The sequence below is a fragment of the Pararge aegeria genome, chromosome Z, assembly GCF_905163445.1.
Source record: "Pararge aegeria chromosome Z, ilParAegt1.1, whole genome shotgun sequence".
Taxonomy (NCBI): Eukaryota; Metazoa; Arthropoda; class Insecta; order Lepidoptera; family Nymphalidae; genus Pararge; species Pararge aegeria.
The window spans coordinates 15,401,463-15,418,880 of NC_053208.1; the positions used below are offsets into that span (position 1 = coordinate 15,401,463).

A 17,418-nucleotide genomic window follows, 5' to 3' on the forward strand; every position below is an offset into this window, starting at 1 on the left:
TATGTTTACACATAATTTTCACATCCTATTTAAATCCAAACTGTAGATTTTCCTACTAAACATATTAAATAAATTTAAATACCTACTAAATTTTTAAATACATGAAACCTCCAATCATATACGGTATAATAAATCGCTCACCTACTTTTGTAAAACTATAAAACATCCTCACGAAAGAAGCGCACTTCCTTTTTAATTCAGTCGTCTAACCAAAGCTTATTTCAGTATCGCAATATTTTCGCATCGAACTTAATCATATACCGAGATATCGTATCGTATCGCCAAGTCGTAACCTCGTCGCGTCGCTCGTCAGTCAACTCCCTACTCCTTCTATTATGACGCAACAATCGGACTCACTTACTTTACTTTGCCTCGCGTACGTATAACGTATCTATAATATGTACTCGCTTTAGCTGGCATCGCTATTCGTTTGCTCATTCCGATTTTAACCAGCGCAGTGGCTCGTTGTGTGCTTCTCGCTATTTTTAAAAACACGTGGCTCGGTGATTTTGTTCATATCATAACCTACAACTTACAGAACTTCATGATATCTTGCTCCTGCGCCAGACTGTAAAAAAATCGGTAAGTGTTTCTGTCATAATATTGTCTAAATTATAAAAATAATCTTCGTATGTCAAGTGCTGCCTACGTTTTTATGTGCCGATTCTGCAATGTGTAAAATTTGATAGTAACTTTTTGACAGGGATGTAGCGATGACTAAAAACATATTGGGTAATTGTATATCTAAATAAGTTTTTCTTATTTAATTATGTTTAATTCATGGTATCATTATTTTTACTAGTTTTGTTTGATGTATTTTACCCTTTCACATAAGTTATTATTTATTAGGAAGATATTCGCTCACTATCTATTATTAAACTTTACTAGGTATGTCTGTCTCAATACCTACCTGCATATTTTAAAGAGGAAAAAGTTGTTTAGGTATTTATTTATATTTTATATTAAATTATCGTACATCATAACTTGAATATGCATTGCGATAAGGAGTTACGTATTATTTATTTGTAGTTAAATGCTATTCCTTTATAAAACATAATATAAAGTAGGATAAAATTCTGTTGGTCAGTTCTCTATAAAATAAACAAAATTCTGTATGCAACACGTACCTATGTAGGCATGCATTGTATGTGTTTGACATATAATTTTAAACATACTAAGCGAAGATCTATGAAGTTCTATGTAGGTACAATATATACAACTAACTATTACTTAAAAGTAATTAACGTGTTTACTGAACCATAATGCGCTGATTGCAAATGTTTTACTGTCGACATTTAACGAGTGCAGTCCTCTGTACTAGAAGATCTTAAACAGACACCCATGAAATTTTAACGAAGCTAACTAGCTTGTAAGCACTCTATTTCAAATTTTAAGAAATCATTATAATAAGTAATTGAGATAGTGTAGTGTTGAGGCCCAACAATATTAAGCGACAAATGATTACCTCTCGCTTGTTAAGAAGTCATTCAGGGATCAAATGCGCTACAGGTAGGTAACTAGGACACATACAATGCGAACTTTAGATAAGTACGGCATGTTCTAAATCGCGTTCATGTTCATCTTACAGTAAATATTGATCCGCTGTTTTGAAACATGCTTCTCAAGGCTTCATTTTCTGTTGACAGTGCCGTAATTCTTCTTTAATATAAGTTACTAGCCCATGTTTAAAATCAATTACAAAATTTGAAAAAGTTATAGTTCGAAGATATGTGAAAATACACGTCATGAAATGCTTTTCGAGCGTGGTTATGACTTTCATGTCACGCCGAATTGAACCCGGAGAAAATCGCAATACACTCATACCTACACAAAATATTTGACGTAAAAGTTAACAGTCCTTGTATGAACAGGTGTCAAAATGTAAGACACAAAATGCATTACAAATTTAATTACTACAATTTGGAACGCTTGTATACAAATGTAAACACAAACTCTCAAACTTTATTATATTACTATAGATGAAACGAAAGTAAGCAATCTGGGAATCTTGTTAATAGTTATTAACCTACTAACATTGTAGAAAATTACGTAGGGTGTCATTGATATGGTTTCATTACTGTACGATAATATAACGTGCGCGCGGTGGTTAAACTTGTTACATTATATGTGATGTGTTTTGATTAATAAGAAATGGTTAATGCTTTGTTTCAGTAGGGCAATTACAATAGCCGAGGTCATTGACTTCCGGATTCCGTTCACAGTCTGTAGTCATCAATCTACCAACTGCACAGGCCATCACACGTCATTACTCGACTTTCATTGATCCACTTTATACATTTCAGTCTCTATGGACATAATTGTTTAACGCAACGATTATTTAGGTCATGCAATTAATTACACGTAAATGATATACTTACCCACACTTCTTATAACCACGTTCTTCATAACAGGTATTGCAAGTGCCCTGAAAATGACACTTTTTTACAAAAGCACGTTCAAATCAACCGTTACTGCCATGCGGTTTTAGCGCAGCGGCTGTGATTGTTTGTAGTACCAATATCATCATATAACCCATTTTTGGACGATTCGTACATAAACCTGTGTTGGTCGATTCAGTAAGGCCATGTTATAGCTAAATATGGGCTATTTAATTATAAAATTGTACCTATTTATTTCTTCCTTCATAAGAAAGTGCATCTGTTTTGTTCACATGTTTATCACCCCTTTACGACTCACTCCCTGTACCGATCTTGATCATATTTTGCAAAGAGATAGTTGTAGAAACGAACAAAGGGAACCCCGTACATCAATTAATATTTGTATGTCGATTTGTACCCTGGTAAACTACGAACCTTCTTTTATATAAAACAAGTTATATTTGTCAGATAGCTTGTATTCCAGAGTAAAAACCAAAACTGGATCTAGATTTTCAACCGACTTAAATAAGAGAAGGCGGTTCTCAATATGACTGTGTGTTTGTTTTTTGTATATTTGTTACTCTATTACTCCGCAAATTATAAACCGATTTCGATGATTCTTTTTTTTTGAGTCCTCTTTAATTTGGTGAAGATTTATTGGAACGATCCTGGAGGAACGCGAATTCTTCATATATTATTAACTTGAGTATTTTTTAAAGGAACTTGTGCGTCTCCTTTTGAAGAGCACCATATGGTGAGGTGGAACTGATGGTGAAGACCATGGGTAGCCCTGTACCATATAATAATTAGTATTACACGGGTTCAGCTTCAATTATAGTATGTAGCAGCTAAGCAAATTATAGTCGTCACAATAAAAAAAGCTGGTTGTGAAGTCCTGGGAAAATACTTCAGCCGTCACCCTCGGGATACACAATATCCTGTAAAGGGCTATGAGCAGTTGACATTTGGCTATTATAACTTAGATAATTGCCTAACTACTCACAAAAAGCCGACTTTGTTAAAAAACTTAAAAGTAAGAAATAAAATTTTCTTCAACATTTTAAGTCTGTTAATTTTGTAGTAAAGTAAACTTTCTTTCACTAATTAATCTAAGCAGCACGGCGCAGTTGACCTTGTACCGTGCAGCTCTATGCTAATATGAACGCACCTCAAAGCCTCCATTTCAAGCGAGCCAACAATGATAATTAACATTTGTCTTATATCAAAACAGGTAGCTCGTAGTCCAAAAATAACTGTACACAAAGGTCAGAAACTCATCCTATATACTTTTTATTACTATAAAACGTACGTATGGAACAGTCATTTGTAAAATATTATCAGTGAAAAATTAGGCCTTATAAAACATAAACAGACGTTGAAATTAAAATGAATTTGTAAGCGTGCACGTCTTAAGATACGTCTGATTTTTCAGAGGTGTATAAAATCAATAGGTAATATAGTTTGACCATTTGCGATAAAAATATTATTTATTACATTAACAGTAACTCAAATGTAAAGTGTGGCCGTAACGATATAAATAGTCAACAAGTTTTATTTCTAAAATAATACTAAGAAAAACTGCATATTTATTGGACTCAATAACTTTGAAAATTGATTGAGTGATTGAATTTAGGGGTTAAATGTACACTTACTATCGCAATGGTTTCTAGATTGACTTTTACTATACACTAAAATGTTCCATAAAAAGCAACAATTGCGATAATAGAAATATGATAACTACAGGTAGCGCAACCGGCAGCTGTGGCACGAGATTTCGTCCAAAAATTTAAACCTATTCTAAGATAAATATCCTAAAAGTAAACTAGGGGCAGATCAAGGATGTAATCTCGTTGCCAAATCACGTCAAGATCAAATAAACAAACACACCGTGCGTATTTACGAGTATGTTATTAGTATGGATACTTATATGTTTGTACATATACCTAGGTACTTTTATTAAAATATAGATGTATATATACAATACACCCATTTTACCTTACCACTAAATATTCATATCGTACAAGTTCAGACAATAAACCCTTTAGCAACAAAACAATGTCATTAATCTATTTACCTTGCTTATATAATACTTGACCTAGTAGCTATTGCAAAACAGGTTTAACAAATGGTAGGTACGGGCATATTGGATAATAACAAACCGGTTTGTTATAGATTATTAATAATTGAAATATTAAAATTTTTTAATTTGATTTCACACCTACCATCATAGCTAGTGTTACAGTAAGTTTATAAAGTGGGTAAATAATTAAACTTTTGATAACTATAAATGCATATTTGCCAGATACTTAGTCGTTTATTAGTTTTGGTGCTACGATAATACCGAAACCAGGATGAAAGTTCTCATCGGCGCCCCACCCTAAGATCGGTAGCAAAACACAAAAGATTTTTGGTAGACCACTACGATTTGTGCTCTCCTGGCAATAGGATGAATTAAATCAACAATCTATTGTGAGTACGACGCGTCCTTGATGCTAATCGTTTTACGTTTCAAACAAGAGTTTAGCGCCCCAGTACCTTTAGTACTGCCTGTTGGGCCAGGTGACCTTGATTGCGATCTCTTCTAGGTTGGAACTGCCATCGGCTTATTAAAAGCGCAATGAGGGTTCGCTGACTTAGTAACATACTTATATGAGAATTTCTTAACAATCTCCCTTTCTGCTACCGTCTGGATGGAAGTCAAGTCTGTAATAGGGTGCCTTGCTCTCTTACGCTCGTTTCCATACGCGCTCTAGACCAGCGGCATTAGCCAGCATTTTTCCATATCCGATAGAGGTTGCAGCTTTCGAAAACTAAATGAAAAGTTGGCAATCAACAAGTTTACTAAGATACTTTTACATGATCCTTCATCTGGCCCACAGGATTCGCAATTCTAGTATTAACTACTATAACAGTATTGCTTTAAGTAGGTTTTTCGTATAACAGAATTGATAGGGCAATTATTACAAATAGACTCAATTTATTATTAATAACGTACTGCATTTTATTACCCTATAACAAGTCATGTGTAAAACACGTGTAGTTAGTACATGCTAGCATAGTTACTTGGTAGGTACGTAAAGATGTTCTTCGATTGCATATTTTACACGTATCAGTACCTACGTCATCGAAGTCGATACCATTTCGAATTATAACAGTTTGTAATTTGTACCTATTTTATAGGCACGTCACAAACCCGAGACAAATGCTTGCGCATGTTGATAACGGCTATGCTGTATACAAACAACACTTTTGAATAAATAGTTTTATCAAAACGTTAAATTCATATTTTTCTTAATTAGGTGTTAAAGTCTATAAAGACAAATATGTACCTTTATAAATTTTGGAGGTAGATACATTTATATTATTTGTATAACTAATTATTTAGAGCAAAAATTAATTAAATCTACGGGCATCATCATCAAGTTATAATAGAGATTTTTTTTTTTGCTGAGACCATTACTATTGGTTGATACAATGAATAATAGACATTTAATAGATTAACTGGGGCACTGCTGTGCGACGAATAAAATAAAATAATAAATTGTATCAATATATTAAATGGAATAGAAACCGCGTGCGTTGCGTTGATGGACATTTTGTTTGGAACAGCGTTTCTATAAATATAATTCAATGCATGCGGAACATAAAACAACACGTAAAAACAATAATAACCATCTGTCTAAAAATGTATATCAGATGTATATGATGTAACTCAGAATGATTAAATATTGCTATACAAAAAATTGATTAAGTAAACATAACGAGATGCGGATCAAGTAAATAATTGTAACATTGTACAGACATTATTTGATAATACATAATGCAGGTAGTACATAATTGATTCGCGATTTCAATAAAAATAAATCATCAAAACTACTGCCCTTGTTTAACAAGGTAATTTAGTATTGTGCCTAACTCTCCATGCTAAATATAAAAAAGTATAGTAAACATGCTCATTAATAATTTTTTATTACTGATGTCTCCTCACGGTGATCTGGAAACCTTAATAAAAATAAAAAAAAGGAATATTAAGGAACTGCACTAAGAAAATATAGTCATAACTCATAAGATACAGAAACCGTGTACGCGACTAATATTGAAGCATTAAAACCAGTCCACTTTGGTAGGTTTTCTCGAACAGTCACTCCATTCCATTTAGCAGTTGACGGTTATTATTTTACCTCTGATGTTGTACACGTTTACTATAAAATTGTAATGGTACTATTTAGTTACTGATATTCAAGGGAAAGATAAAATGAGATAAATAATATATCAAATGATGGAATCCATTTTGTACAATATCCCAAATGTGCTTTAGTTTTACAAAACTGTGTGTTTTATTTTTATTTTTGCACAATAAATTTCGGAGACATCCTTTACTAAATGTCCTTCAAACGTGGAAGTAAATACAAGCAGCCATACCTCGCTTTATTTATTTTACGTATTAGCATACGGGACAGCTGTAGAAGATGAAGAAATAATACTAACCTTTAAAAATCCTTGTTCACATTATACTTTTACATATTATATCCAAGGCTAGATTTATAGCCAATGGGATATTACCGTTGGGTATTCAAAATAATGAAAAACTTTTGTTCCACTACTTTGTCCTGAGATTCCTACACTGTTAAAGAAGTTGTTATAACAAATACACAATGACAACATTTCATTTCATACAAACTACTATTGCCATAGAATAGGGTTATAGATAAAAAAGGTAGATTGATTTCGTTTTGTAAATAAATAAATGTAAATATTATAACAATAGTTCACACACACACACAAACGTTCATACGCACATGCATACACGTTTTAACGTAACTACAATTAGTTAGGGCAGTCAACTTTATTTTTAGATGTATATTATAAAAAAACGAAAATTTAAGTTATTTAAAATTATTATCATTTCTCTATTTCCAACTAGACTTATAAACCTACGTCTTCTTTAGTAAAATTCTTATAAGTAAAAATAGCGCAATTTTTTTTTATTTTGGTTAGGCCGAAAATATAAAGCAGTTTCGACTATAACTCATAATAGGTGACCTATTTATAAATGAAGTCGCAAGTTTCGAATACCTGAACAGTCGGCGTAAATTTAAATGCTAGTAAATTTGTAATTACGTTGGTTGGTAAGTGTGTGAAATTAGGAATACGAATCTCATTTATAGATTGATTATTAATTCGTTTAGGGCTGCTAAATTTAAAATAATTTATTCGTAGGGCTAGTAGAAGAATCTGCAACGATACATCTAACATGCAATCTTAAGTGCAAATAAATAATACTTTCCTGAAAACATATATGGATAAACGGTGTAATTTTTTTTTTTAGATTTGCACATGTAATGAGCAATAAATATCTTAGTAGCGCCCTCATTATTAAATTTGAGGTGTCCACCCATGCGCCACGGAATGCAAGTACAGCAAGTATATTAAAAGCCGGCCAACACCCATCAGAGCAGCGTAGTGAGTTTAAGCTCTAAAACCTTCTCTAGAATGAATATTGACCGACTGGTCCGCATGTCCGACTACGTACTGTAAGGTCCCAGGGGTTTGATTCCCGGGTAGGATCGTTAATGCAATTACAAGCCTACCCGTATTTACCTGTGTGGAGACCTCTCGATGCGTCTCTCTGTTTAGTGTCTAGTTCAATTCCCAGTAATGGAACATTAAAATAACGAAATCATATTAATTGAGCCCAACGAGGCTGTAGAACAAAGTACCATATATACCTACCTACCATTGAAATGTAATTAGTTTCGAATTTAGTTACATTCTTAAAAGTAAACATGCATTAAAACATATTATTTACTAACGTAAATAGGATCCACTCGTTTACTAATACGTAAGGATACGTAAGTTAATGAAGAGATTATTATTGATTCAAGTAAATGTGTTTATACATTACACTAACGTACGTTTCATTTAAATATTTACATTCAATATTATCTACGCACATTAAGGATATATTTATTAAACTAACTAGACGTGTATGTAATGAGTTTAGTTTCGATACTCAAAAACGTTTGAGTATCGAAACTCAAAAACGCTTGTGGGGTGTGATTTCTAACACTGGTTGCTAAAGGTAACTTTGGTAAAAAAGATGACCCGAGAGCGATAAACGAATCCTTACTAATATTAAGAATGTTAAAGTGTATTTGTTTAAGCAACAAATCATCTTTTCGGCATAGAGATAGTCGAAAGGACGGAGAGTAACATAGGTTATTTTTGTCAAAGGTAAACGGTTTCCACGGGATTTGTAAAAAACCGTTATAAACACGAAGCGAGTAAGTTATATATTTGCCTTTTGACAGTGAGCCCCTTTCGCCAAACAAAAAAATATTGTTCTATTTAGATCTAGGGCTCCCCTAACATGCATCTTACGATTCTATACAATTTTGTTCAATTGGGAGTAATATAGAGATCGGAATCAGTTCACACGAACGGCCTTTTATCTGAACGAAACACTTAGTCGCCTTGCAAATTTAATCATTAGAAAGAAGTTCGCTCGTTATACGTCAATTTTGCTTGAATGGGGGATATCCTACTTACCACGAACACTATCAATGTGACAATTATTTCATTTACTTGTATAACTAGAACGTACCTGTGAAGCTGACCTAAATAATATTGTATGATGTATGCGCTTCAAAGCTTGTCACGTACAATGTATAACATTAGTGCTTTGGATAATTATGATTATCGACGCGACGTAACGTTCACATCTTATTCATTACATTTACATGATTAACATAACATCATCTTCCCAATAATGTTTTATTGCCAATTAGATGCCTGAACTCTCATAGAAAATAACTAATTAAGGGTTCATTTGACCTATTAATTTCAAATAATTGACACCACTATCAGCTTAGTCCGTTTTGTTAAGTGAATAACTTCATTTCTTTCATAAATTTTCTGCTTTAAATGGTTTTTGATACTGGTATTAGGGAACAAAATTCCTAAGCCGTTTATTATACAGCACCCTTACCGTAAAGGTTGATCAACCGCTCGTGTTCGATCTCGCACTTAGCACCACATGGAGAGAGAGTAGGCATGCGTATTGTAATTGACTGTGATCGCAGTTGCGAAATAAGGCAATGTATGGAGAATTTGTACTCATGTGCTAAAGTAATTTTTTAAAAAATAATGTAATTAAGTAATTTAAATAAGTTATTTTTGTAATAAATAATGGGGTACTAATTAAACTTCTAAGTACCAGATAATTTATTAAATTGAGTAGCATTTTAACGAAGGTGCTAATAATTCTTATTTAATTCATAAATAGTTTTCAAGAAATAATTAAAATTAAATTTGTTCCACAGCCAATGTTCATGACATTTTGCCGGTGGTCACTTAAATTCAGACCTGTGCACTTTCGATACAATTTCGATCGATGTAGTACGTACCTAAGTATGATTTAAAAACAAAAGATTTTTTCCCCAAGTGGGATTAAGTCTAACTTCCGTAGTCTACCCCACAGAACGTGAATATAAAGGGATCGTTCGGGGCTCTTTTGTTTTGCTGTATATAGCTAGTATAAACGGCATTGTTGCAACACACGCGTAGTGGTACGCGTAACTAATTGTATCAGGTAGTTTAGTTTTAGTTAGTATTGGGATATTTTTGTAATAGATTGGTATATATAGGTATGTACAAGGAATGTTTAATACAATAACAGGTACCGTAGTAAACCTATAGGTAACGGACTCATAGGTACACTGTAAGGCACCTTAATACAACCACTTAAATTACCTGCCCGATTACCTACCTACTAAACAATACCGAAGTATCCTCGGGAGATGTTGGTCTCACACTACACCCATTGTGTGTGTTGTGAAGAGATCATCCCGTGAGGATGCTCTTCACAAGAGCGGAACGTTCGTATTAAAGGAAGATCTGTACACCTACCGACTTGATATGACGATCTTGGATCTTAGATATATTTTTAAGGTATTGGTTTAAAAAATATATTTAAAGGTACATATTAGAATAATTAACTCTATAACAAGATGCATATTATATTCGAGAAAGTACAGAGGTGCACCACTAGACGCTCCTTATGTACTTAAAAAAAATGGAGAAGAATTTTTTTTTTACACTTTATGTGCAGCTGCGTCACAGAGTTGTCCCCCCTTTGAAAAATTGTCACCAAGCTCAGCCATGACATTGTTGGGGTACTTTGAATTTATTATTCATTATGGTTTCAATAGGTTCATTATTAGGAGGTTGGTTTTTTTTGCGCATATCTGCCTAACTAACAAGTACCTATCTATTATAACTAGTTAGGTCAAGGTCAGCCCTTCTCATTCTAAGAAGCGACCGAACTGCTGTAGTAGTCACATAATGGGCTGATAATCTAGGATCAAAAACCTTAATACCATACTGTATGAAAAAATTCCTTTAAACACTTTAGCATAATCACAGAATTGTCCTATAACTTTATCCCATTTTCAATGTCTTGAGACAAAAAATAGCATACGTGACTCTGACTCCCCGGTTAACAGGCAAAAAACACATAAGTCTATTTGTTTGGATGCTGCGCATATAATAACAAAACATTTTAGTTTGTACAATATTACTTAGAAGCAATACAGTAACCGTTTAAACCAAAAATAAATTATGACGAAACCCTATAGTAAAAATAAATAAATTGGTTCTAGTAACTAAATTTACTTTTAAAATAGCTTAAAGATAAGGTCGTTGATAAAGTAAATCAATTTCTAGACGCGTTATTATAAGTCACGCTAACGATTATACTTGCCAGTGTGCGCATAACAACATTTGAGGGCCTTCCAGCAAAATTAAACTTTGCAAAATATAATTTGATTTTCAAAATGTGTTTCAAATGATTTTTAGGATTCTGTTACTAATATGATAAAAAAAGAAACGGTGCGGCTTTTACACAACTTTATAAAAATCAACACACTTATGACTATAAATAGATATAGATAATGCTTGTTAAACTTCATTACAAAGTTATTAATGAAAGTAAACGCAAAAGAACACCATTCTCCCTACATCTTCGAAGCTTACAAAGCTAACTTACCAAGTGAAAAATCTGAAGCAAATGACGACAAGAGATTCTCAGGTTTTCATTTTCGTTCCGTGATTTTAAAGTTTATCCAAATAACTATTACATATTTTGTTATTCAATCAAAATACTACTATGCATTTCCTTCCAAGGTACAGAACCTTGGTGCCCTTTGGTCCGACTCGCGCTTGTCAGTTTATTTAATAGTCATACCCTGGCTTATTATTTGGATAATAAAGGCGGTGCACGTTTTATTATTCACAAAGATAGGGTAGTACATTTATGAAATTTTGGTGCACAATGGGCTCTACCCTAAAACCTATAGTAAAATATGCAAATACGTTTATTTTTAATCATTAATTTCTATTGTGGTTTTTTTACAATTTCTAACCGTTTAAATTTGGACTAGCGCTCTTTCGATGCGAGATTCTTATTTATATATGTAATTGCATTACACGCCTGAATTTATATGCTATATTTCATTCATCATATCGAACCATTACCGGCCCAATACAGAACACAAGCCTCCTCCAACAATAAGAAGGGGTTAAGGCCGTAGTCCACCACGCTGGCCCAGTGCGGATTGTTGGACTCCACATACCTTTCAGAACATTATGTTGAACTCTCAGACAACATAATGTTCAGAGTTGCAGAGAGCAGAGGGATATTTTTAATTACTTAAAACGCACATAACTTAGAAAAGTTAGAGGTGCGTGCTGGGATTCGAACCCCGAAAGTGAAGTCGACCTCTTACCCACTCCGCTATCACGTCAATCGTTTGCAGTGATGATGATGATGATTATAACATATCATACTTCTGAACTAGTGCTTTTGATATTTTAAAAATCCTATCCCATTTCTCAGGGTTAAAAGATAGTTACAAAGTTCCTGATACTGGATTCTCTGAGTTATCAACAAACCTATCATGTACTTATATTATAATAATATAATATTATTTATATTGTTACGGGTTTACGTAAAATAACACACTGAGACACTTTATATATAAAACATTTAATTACAGAGACATTACAGAGACATTACAAGTTAACTACAGCTAATTACTGCAAGCTAAAACTAATTCTACGTTATGCCTATATACTAAAAGCCTAATTAGTTTGGACGCCAGGAGAGTTTTTTGATGAAGGATCGGAACTCTGCCAAAAACCAGTGGACCTCGGCTAGCTGATCTCAGGGCTTTAGTAATTTTATAGTGCCAGGGTTAAAAAGGGCATTTCTTCAGGCTACGACAATAGAAAGAATATTTTAAGCACAAAACTATGCAAAGCTAGGCAAATAGTTTAATCTACAAAACTGAAAATAAGAAACCAGTACTACTAAGCTAATACCTACATAATAATATTGCTGCTTCAATATAAATTGACATGTCATATCAGTACCAACTGTATGTTTTTTGAAAAAGGATTTTTGTATTTTTATTTAACTGACGACGTAGCATACTTTTTAGACCGAGAAAAATACTGTTTCACTGTGGTTTCTAATAGGAAACCGAAAGAAACGTTTTCGCGGGTTACTCTTATTTAATTATATTCAGTTCTCACTACTTTGAGTTTTATCATTAATACTCGTATCTAATGTCATCATGCGGTACGCTTGATAAAGCCACAACAACAACTGCAATGTCACAATAACAAAGCATAATACTGGTAAGACTGATACCATTAACACGTGACAGACAAGACGCTGGCTTCCGGTACATAGGTCTTCTGATATGGACACTTAAGTAACCGCGGGTTCAAACGCTTAAATAATAATAAATATCATATAAAACTAACGAAATACACAGCTGGACAAAGGTCTTTTGTACGGTTTTCTATACTTCGAGATCTTACGTCCTTTGAAACGACTGATAAGCGACTCTTTTTTGTTCGACTGTCCTGGTGGGGTCTACCAACGCTACATTTCGGGTGCGGCATTGCCACTCTGAACTCGGAAGCTCAATGGCCGTTGATCCTCTAGGCTCTGTGCATGGCCCATGGTCACTCAGCATCATCATCCACATTAAAGTCCTAACGCTGGCTTCGTTCCTCAAAAGAAATACAGCTGTAGAACATAGTTCCACCACGCTGCTCCAACACAGGTTGGTGGGTTAACGACTGCTATCACGAGTAAGTGATAATGACCGGGACCGACGGCTTAACGTAATCTCCGTGCATTGATTTAATATGCTGGCCCCAGCATATTAAATCAATGCACGAGGCTAACACTAATTTTCCTAACCTGGTTTGTACTGAGAATTCTTACATCATCCGCAGCCTATTAACGTCCTACTGCTGGGCCCGGCCTCGACTCAAATAGGAGAGACGGTTTAAGATCATAGACCTACCAAGCTGCTGATAAAGCATTTTATCCCCCCAACCGCAATGCGTGGTTCGTGGGCTAAAATTCTTAAACAGAAAATAAATTGTTTATAATAATTTTTGACCCGACCCGATTCGAACAAAAGATTCGAACCTCGTGTCCCTGAACATGCTTACCATTGAACCCACGAGACTATTACCATTGCAGCTTTGCAACTCGCTGACGTTCGGCTCATTTCTTATTTGATCATGTAGAGCATGATTATTGTCAGCCTATCAATGTACCACTACTGGACACTGGCCTAATAGGAGAGGGTTAAAGCCCTACCACGCTGTCTGTACAACCGGAACCGAAGTCTTAACGTGCTCCCTGATATAGGGAGAACGAGAAACAAACGTTTATAACTTTTCAAACTAATGTTACAATTCATATTTAAAATAAATTTACGACAAGAAGCTTCAAGTCAGTCCGTTTATAGTGACACTACCACCAAAAGGCCTATTCTACCAAAAAGAACTATTTCTGGCCGTGTTCTAGGCAAGAAAGTCAGCAGTTTCTCTTTTACCATGGTCGTACCCAGGGGAAGTCAGGGGAGAGAATTTCTGCAAGATTTCCAGGGGGTCTCCGTGGAAATCTCGCAGAAATTCTCAAAATGTAAAAGGGACCTTATTTTCAAAAGTTTTAATAAACCGTTCCGTAGACACTTGCAATATGCACGGTGCTATTGGCACAAAATAAAACCACGCAGTGAGCAAGCGCTACAGTCGCCATCCGCCACCATGCACCGCCCGCAGGGACGATAGTTATATTTACTTTTATTCATTTAACTACCTATAAAACAGGATCATTCGCGGCTGTTTGCACTACACACTATACAACACTATACATAAATACCTAATGTTTCATAGAGATGTCTTTGTGTAGTGACCAAACAGCTGCGGACGATCTGACCTAAAAAATTTGACGAGCCCTTTTTGACTTGACGTTTCTGTAATCAAATAAAGTAATATTTACATTTTAACGTAGCGACAAGCAATATCCGTTTTGCCGTCATCCAAGAGTGATGATGCACAATTCAATTATCTATAAAAAATAGTCAAGTGCGAATCGCATCTACACCAACAGGTTTCGTGACTTGTTACAATTATAACAAGTAGCAATATAGAAAAAAACGCAGTTTCGATTATAATATCATTTATTTTAAGAGTTTTGAACTTATTGGCTAATAATCAAATTATTAATCAGACTAATCCATAATCCTCAGATCAAAGGTTAAATTTATTCGTGCTGTCTTTTTATTATGTACCTTTGTTAATGCTTTCTTGGTAAGGATTGCTCTATTAATCTGAAATTTATCTATTAATATGAATTCAATTGAATTTAGATTTTGGATTAAAGCCTAAGAAAAGAAAAATATTTAAAAAAAATTTTTTAGTACACCATGCAAAAAAGTTCGGTATATAAATTGACGTATAGGTACTTATTTATACATAATGTTTTTCTTAGTAGTTACATAGCAATACTTGTGTAAGTTTTTAGGTAACCTTTTTGTAAGTTTTTTTTTTGGGTTTGATGTGATTCTTGAACATCTAAGCAAGCAATAAAAAAAATTAGTTTAGTATGTGACGACTCTATTATAGCATACTAAATAATTTATCATAAGATAAATAATATAATGTAATGTCAATAAAGAACTTAGCACACTGCCACAAAAAGTAAATGATCACCAAAATAAAAATCCCATTTTAATGTGGAATTATAACTAAAATTGTTCATCTTGCTAAGTAATTAACGTAGTTTACTAACTCTTGTGATAAACTATTCAATTTTTGGTATGAAAGCTTAGTCTTGTGGTCTTATTTTTTAACTCTTAAATACATTCAAAAGGTGTTCTGTTTTATGGAATGGTTGCAAAATGAGAAACAAAACAAAGAGTACATTACATATAAGTTTATTTTTGCAAAACTTGTGGATATACAATATTTTTTGTTTTTCCACTGTCTGCGTAGATATAAAAACTATCTGGTTTGCCGACTCGGGAACACGCAACATACAGTTGTCCATGTGAAAAGCAATCCTCATGAAAAATCATAAAAAAATCGTTAAAAGAAACTGCTCGGGAATATGTGACTGAAGCAAAAAATAGATAAAAACAATCCTTGTACGCGGATTATATAACATGCTAAAATTTCAGCGCAGTGTAGTACTTTTTGAGTTTGGAAGCGAACACAAACCAACAACATTTTTACATATATAGATTATGTTAATGAATGTACCTATGTTTTACTATAATATAATGAGGTGAATTTATTAATATCGTGAACTGTATAATGGCGACCAGAGTACATTACTAATGAATTACATTAGCAATAGTATGGAAGTACCTACTAATTTAATGATGCGATACATAAGATAAGTAACAAAAATAAACTTAATCAATTGAGTGATATAATTCTGAGTTGACTGCTCGGATGGGCTTCTGGTTTATTAAATTAAATTTATAACCTTACATGTATAAACAAGTATATAACAAAGAATATAACAGTTTAAAAATAGTCATATATATATCTATGGGTAATTCCCTTTCTTTTATTGATTTTCATTTTTTTTATTCTGAACAATGCTAAATTCTATTACACTGCTGTAAAATGAATGTGGAATTCATTTCATTGCGTTATAAGTACTGTTATATTTTAAATACTTACACGTGTATTGTTTTCAAACCAATGTTTAACGCCATTAAATTTAGGTCAACGTATGATATCAACGTAATGTAAATTTAGCATCATGCGTGCTCTTGGAATATTTCGGTTTCATGTAAGAATTGTAGCGCAAAAAACCAACCCGAACAAACAGCAAAAGAGGACTTTTGCTGTTGGTTCGGAGTATATATAAATCAAATCATATCAATTTTAATAAAATCAATTCCAATAACTGTTGCTCCGTGGCCCCGAACTCGCTCGATCCCTTCACTTATTGACTCTTTTATCAGGGTTGTCACTTGTCAGATGATCGGTAGACTCGGAAAGTCTGAAAGCATTGCGTCGGGTCCCGATTTCTTTAATTAGGTATTACTGCCCCGGAAACGACCTTGTTTGGCTAGATTACGGTTATTATTGGCCACAGACACTCACATTTTTCAAATCTATACGATTTGAAAATTGTTTATTTAAAAACGGAATATAAGTATATAATTTTTTTAAAGGCATATAAAATTTCCGAACCATCAGGACTTCCACCTGCGACTTTCTGGCAATGGCGACCTGAGTTCTTTACTATATTACCAGTGCTGAAATTAATATATGCCCACTTTATCAGTCTTGACATCTATATATATATATTAAAAAAGTTTGTTATTTGCACCATTTATAACTCAAGAACGGCTCGACCAATTTTTATGATATTTTATTTTTTGGATTCCTCTTTGACCGGAATAGGATAATAAGTATTAAAATATATCATTCATCGAAAAAAAAAATTATCCGCGGTTCGAAGTTCGCCGGGACAGCTAAAGTAAAGGTACAAACAGTAAAAACACTATAACAAAATGTATAAAGTTCGTCAACTAAATATGTACCTATAGACATGATATATATTAGGTATATGTATGTACGCATCCAAGTCTTCACGTTTTTATTAGTCACTATTAAGTCGGATTCGCAAATAAATCCTTTGCTGACTACAAAT

The 17,418-nt window shown here is 33.6% G+C and overlaps 1 protein-coding gene across 1 annotated transcript in view; it reads left to right on the plus strand.

Annotated features, from left to right (window-relative positions):
• Positions 1–399: 399 nt before the first annotated feature.
• LOC120636041 (proton-coupled amino acid transporter-like protein pathetic) overlaps positions 400–17,418 on the plus strand; it is a 44,315-nt gene continuing 27,296 nt past the window's right edge. Inside the window, exon 1 of the mRNA XM_039907299.1 lies at positions 400–582. The gene's annotated coding sequence lies outside the window, so the exon portion shown is untranslated. The remainder of the gene's footprint in view (positions 583–17,418) is intronic.